A 6689-nucleotide genomic window follows, 5' to 3' on the forward strand; every position below is an offset into this window, starting at 1 on the left:
TTGATGTCTCAATTATGACCATTGCAATTGATTTAATGAGAAACAGACTGGTTAAATGCATCATTCCCGATTTCTTCCTCTGATCTCTATTTGGCAGCTCCTTAGTGATGTTTGGAAAGAGGAGAAGTACAAGGTGAAGCATTATCTGAAATGTTTGCTGATACACACACTGGGATTGTAACTCAATGCTGAATGGATGTGCAGTGCAGGACCAGTAAAAATAAAGCAGTTCCTTTCACACACTTATCTCTCTGATCTTTGAGGAACAGCAAATAGAATCATAGAGCACTCTAGCACAGAAACAGGCCATTTAGCCCATCTAGCCCATACCAAAATGTTTTTCTGCCTTGTCCCATCAGCCCACATCTGGACCATTGCTTCCATACCCCTCCCATCCAAATAGACATCAAGCACAGTTAAGTAACAGTATGTCAATAGGACACTCGCAGTGTTTTAACCAGTGAGGTAGCCTGGCCTGTGCAATTAGTAGGAAAGAAGACAGAGCCTTCCAGAGAAAAACAAAGTCTCTTTATGGAGGTGTACTTCACAGGCCTCGCAATGAGAGTCTCAAACATCCTTATCTTGAATTCCTTGGGACAGCCCTCCTCTTGAGAGATCCTGCTGAAATTGGTGGAGGCAATGCTGTCAATTATGACAATATGTTACAACACCAAATCCATCTCTCGTTTGTGGAAAATGCAAATACTGAACCAATGTAACTATCTTCTTGCCTTATTTGAAGGTTGAATTCTACAACACACTGATTTCACAGTTTCACTCTCTGGTTGAAATCTCCAGAAGGTGGGCTTGAGACAATGACGTCTAACAATATGAATCTGTTGATAACTCAATGCAGTCAATGGCTCTGCAGCACAACTTTGGAACAATGTGCCCAACCCTGATTTATTTACATCTACTGGGTGATAGTCGAGTTTGGTTCCTGAAGGTTTTCAGCAAAATAACTAAGATCAGCTGCTCTTAGAGCTACCATGGAACCACCAGAAATGGCTGCAATGGGAGGATTTCTGTGATTTTCAGATGTTTCTGAAGTGAGTTTGGGCAGTATCTCCACAGGGCACAGGAAGTTCCAGAAGAGAGAAGCCGAAACTTAATGGAGGAGACGTTCAGAAGCAGCCACCTCCAGCAGCCAACGAAGTGATAGTGACTTTGCAATGTTGAGCACAGTGAGATGGCCAAGGCATATCTGGTAACTGGAAGGCTTCAAAAGTGAAATTTTGAGAGTACAGAGTTTGTATGTTCCTGTCAGAATAAAAGGTAAGGCTAACAGACTTAGGGAACCTTGGTTTTCAAGAGATATTGAGGTCCTGGTTAAGAAGAAGAAGGAGTTTCATTGCAGTTATAGACAGCAAGGAACAACTGAGCTACTTGAAGAGTATAAGAAATGGAAGAGAGTACTTAAAAGGGGAATCAGGAGGGCTAAAAGAAGGTATGAAGTTTCTCTAGCAGACAAGGTGAAGGAGAATGTCAAAGGCTTCTATAGGTATGTTGATAGCAAAAAGATAACAAAGGACAAAATTAACCCTCTTGAAGATCAGTGTGGTCAAGATCAGCCAAAAGAGATAGGGGAGATCTTAAATGGAATTTTTCCATTTGTATTTACTCAGGAAATGCATGTAGATACAAAAGAACTGAGGCAAAACAGTAGTGAGGTCATGATGGGACACTAATCACAGAAGAGAAGGTTTTTGCTGTCTTGACCCAAATTAGGGCAGATAAATCCCCAGGGCCTAATAAGGTATTCTCTTGGACATTGTGGGAAGTCTGGTGCAGAAATTGCAGGGGCCCTGGCCCAGATATTTAAAGTATTGTTAGTCATGGGTGAGGTGCTGGAGGAATGGATGATTGCTAATGTTGTTCCATTGTTTAAGAAAGGCTCTAAGAATAAGCCGGGAAACTATAGGTTGGCAAGCCTGACATCAGTAGGGCATACGTTATTGGAAAGGACTGGTATTTGGAAAGACAGAGAATGATTAGGGATAGTCAACATGGCTTTGCTCTTGGTAGGTCATGTATAACCAAACTTATAGAGTTTTTTGAGGAAGTGACCAGCAGAATTGACAAAGGAAAGGCAGTGGATGTTAGCACATGGACCTTAGCAAAACCTATGACAAAGCCCCGCATGGGAGATTGGTCCCATGTATTGGGCTCAGTTGCTTGGCATTCAGGGTGAGGTAGTAAAATGGATTCAATATTGGCTTCACAGGAGAAGCCAGAGAGTGGTAATAGATGGTTGCCTGTCTGACCAGATGCCTGAGACTAATGGTGAATCACAGAAATTGGTGCTGCATCTCCATCAACAATTTGGATAATAATGTGGAATATTGGATCAGCAAATTTGCACCTAGATTAGGGTTGTAGTTGACAGCAAAGAAGGCCATCAAAGTTAGCTGCCAGATCTGGACCAGCTGGAAAATGAGCTGAAAAATGGCAGATGGAATATATTACAGTCAAGTGTACAGTGTTGCACTTTGGGAGGACAACACAGGGTAGGGCCTACAAGGTGAACAGTAGGACACTGAGGAGTTTGGTGGAACAGAGGGATCTGGGAATAGAGATCCATAATTCCTAGAAAATGACATCACAAGTAGATAGGGTTGTAAAGAGAGCTTTTGGCACATTGGCCATAAATGAAAGTATTGAGTATAGGAGCTGGGATGCTAATGTTGAAGTTGTATAAGATGTTGTTGAGGCCTAATTTGGAGTATTGTGTGCCTTTCTGGTCATTAATCTACAGTAAAGTTATCAATAAAATTGAAAGAGTGCCGAGAAAAATTACAAGGGCTTTGCCTGGACTTGAGGACCTGAGTTATAGGGAAAAGTCATGGGTGAAAGGTGAAATATTGAAGGGGAACATGCCGAGAAACATCTTCATTCAGCGGATGGTGAGAGCGTAGGACAGGCTGCCAATGGAAGTGGCGGTCGTGGTTTCTATTTCAACATTTAAGAGAAACTTGGATAAGTACATGGATGGGAGGGATATGGAGGGCTGCGGTCTGGGTGCAAGTGGATGGGACTAGGCGGAATAATAGTCTGGCACGGACTGGGTGTGTAAAGGAGCCTGTTTCTGTTCTGCAGTGTTCTATAACTCTAATTGTCTCCTTCATCAAAGGTAATAACAGATTTCGCCCTTTCAGCTGCTTTTGAGTGAGGGAGCCCATAATGGGGTTCTCCCAAATATTGCTCCACACACCTTCAGAGTAAAGAAGAGGCAGGGTGTTGGCACTGTAAGAGGGCATGATATGGGCATGATCATGTGATGAGACAGGGAAACACATTCAGTGCAGTTCACACTTTCTGGAACAATATTGCCTTCGTCTCTCTCCTGAGCCAATGGTACATAGTTTTTGGGGGCAGACAGTAATTGCTATGGTGCTGCATATTTAACCTGTCTCCTGGTCCATGTAAAGTGACTGGCATGTTGCAGTGCAGAAATGCTAACACTGGACTTTCACATTTTTCAAACCAGATTCTCAGGTAAAATTTTGACCTAGCTATGGTCTGGCTAAGACAGTCCACTGAAATCTCACTCCTTCATTGCTATGCTATCATAGTGCAGTTACCCGGGGCACGTCTTGTTACTCCAGTACTGAGAAAGGATGATAGCCATGCTCTGTACAAGTTACCGTGACAAGTTGGTGCTAGAAGACCACTCCATGCATCTCAGCACTGAGTGTCTATGTACAGGCATTCAGCTTCTCCTGTAGCCTTGCCCCTCCTCTGAATGTTCTGCTCTCCATATGCAGTGCCTTACTTTGATCCGGGCTCTCAAATATGTGTAGAGTGTCACTGTTTATTAAATTAGTCAAAGTTGAGTTAATTGTCATGTGCGCAGGTACATGCGTGCACAGGTGCAAAGAAAACTCATTTGCAGTAGCATCATGGGCACAAGGCATCAGACTCACAAAGTTCACAAGGAAAACATAAATTATGCACATTTTTACAAGAAGAAACACAACTTGAACAATTAAAACATGTAGTTGGCAACAGAAAGTTGAACAAGGCCTCTTCATTTGGATGTTTTATTTTCCTTGGACTAGGAAAGTTCCTGTTCTTGGGCATCTGAGGTGAAAAGACAAGTTAGTGATGTGGGGAGAGGAGAAATGTAGGAGAAGTGGTTGCATCATCTGCAATATGAGTCAAGAGAGATTACTGAATTGAGAGTACTGAAATTAGAGAAGGTGGTTTAGGTAATCTAATACCATAGTACAACCCTTCCAGTCAGTGATGCCTATCCCATGATGATCAGCACTCTCTCCACTCTGGGGATTAAAACAAGAAGGAGTACTGTTCCCTCCTATACTCCAATGCTGCCTGTTGTTATGTGCCATCTCTTATATGAAAGGGGAAATAATTCAGTGGCCATTGCACAATGCATTAGGCTTCCTGTCATTAGTAAAAAGCGTGAATGTGTGTGAGCTGTCTGTCATGGGTGTCAATGGGACGGCACAGTTGTGATGCAGATCATGCAGCTGTCTTGCATCTTCTGGTGACCTGAGTTTGATTCCAACCTCGGCTGCTCTGTGTGGTGTTTGTATATTTTCCCTGCGACTGCATCAATTTCCTCAATTTCCTGGTTTTATGAAGATGGGCAGATTGTAAGATTGGCTAGTGTAAACTCCCTCTCGTATAGAAGGCTGGTGTGTGAATCATAATGGGAACGTATGAGAAATAAATTACAAGGAAGTAAGTGCAAGAGTGGGATTGATAGGACCGCTCATAGACTTGATGGGTCAAATATCCTCTATCATAATGGTAAGTACTGTATGTGAGGACAAAGAAAGCGATATCATTGTCTGTTGATTAGTAGGTGGATAAAGATGATTTGAAGCTGATTGCAACCACCTTAACAACTTGCGTCAGATCATTAAACCTAGACCTACACTGCATCAGTGTTCTCAGAGAAACATATACCTCAGTGTTAATTCTTCCCCAAACCGCTGAGCACCTGTCTGCAGCACTACTGCCCTTCTGCGGGTTCTAGATGTGTCTGTTTTCCACATCTTCCAAAAGCTCTCCAGCCCTGTGCCTGAAATCTCTGACAGTTGGAGTCTTGCAGGTTCCAAGCTGCTTAAATTATTAATAATTTTGAAAATCCTTCAACACATTTTATAGCCACAAGTTACCTTCCCCATAGGAAGTGCAAGTTGACTTGGCCACTTGCAAAAATAGACCTCTAAAGTTTGGTGTAGACATTGATCAGCATGTTGTGTGCTGGTGGTTATCGATCACTCTAAAGGTCACTCCAGTTTATTATGCTGCCTTGGTCTGCGAGACCAAGGAGCTGATTGTGAACTTCTGGAAAGGGAAGTCAGGAGAATGCACAATAATCTTCATTGAGTGGTCAGCAGTGGAAAGGCTGAGAAGCTTCAAGTTCCTGGCTGTCATCTCAGGCAATCTATTCTGGGCCCAAAATGAGGGCACACTAATGGCTAAATTTCATTAGGAGTTAAAAGAGATTTGGCATGTCACCTAAGACTCCAGCAAATTTCTACAGATGTCCCAGGGAGTGCATTTACTTGGTATGGAGGCTATAAAGCACAGGATCGAAAGAGACCGCAGAGGGTTGTAGAATCAGCGAACTCCATATTGAACATAAGCCTTCCCACCATCAAAGACATCTTCAAAAGGCGATGCCTCAGGAAGTACCCTCACTACCCAGGACTAGCCTTCTTCTCATTACTACCATCAGGGAGGAGGTACAGGAGCTTAAATATTCACACTCAGTGTTGTAGGAACAGCTTCTTTCCCTCAGCTATCAGATTTCTGAACAATCCATGAACATTATTTCACTATTCCTCTTTTGCAATATTTGTTTATTTTTTTTATTATTGTAACATGGTATTTTTTATGTCTTATGCTGTACTGCTGCCGTAGAACAACAATTTCATGACATATATCAGTGATAATAAAACTAGCTCTGATTCTGAAGCACAGGCAATAATTGCAGAGTAGTTATGCACCATTTGTACATGGGGAGTTTGGCGCATTGAGTTGTCTTTCAAAAGCAAGATACAAGTGTTAGAAATCAGATTTAAAAAGACTGCTGGAAATCAGCAGATTAGGCAGAGAAACACGAGTTAGTATTTCAGTTCTCTGTCAGAAAACTTGGAAATTAAACAAATATAGAGTTGCAGGGTAAGCAGAGAGAACTAAAGGGAAGGTCTGTGACGGGGGAGACTGGGAGAGATTTGAATAGGATTAGTGGAGAGGCCAATTAGACGAGGTGAGACTGGAGGAGATGAATGAAACTTGAAATACCAGAAGAGGAGAGAGAAGAAACAATGCTGGAAATATGAGATACGAAGCTGGAATGGCTGGTTATCTGAAATAGCTGAATTTGCTTTTAAGTCCCGAAGGTGGTGCTGTGCCAATTTGGAAGTTGATATGGTGTTTTCAAGGTTAAGGTAAGTTTTATTGAAACAGTGCAGAAAAACAAGAACACAACAATCAGAATGGGCTGAAGAATTAAAATGACAACTTACCCTTGCTGCTGAACCCTTCAAAGCAATCACTTAACCTAGGTTTGTCTTGCGCAATGTAGTAGAGACCACATTGTGAACACTGAATGCAAGGCACTAAATTGGAACAAGTCCAGTTGAGTTTGTTGCTTCTCTTGGAATGTGTATTTGGATCCTTGGACAATGGGAAGGGAAGAAATGAACTGTTTG

The sequence above is a fragment of the Mobula birostris genome, chromosome 9, assembly GCF_030028105.1.
Source record: "Mobula birostris isolate sMobBir1 chromosome 9, sMobBir1.hap1, whole genome shotgun sequence".
NCBI lineage: Eukaryota > Metazoa > Chordata > Chondrichthyes > Myliobatiformes > Myliobatidae > Mobula > Mobula birostris.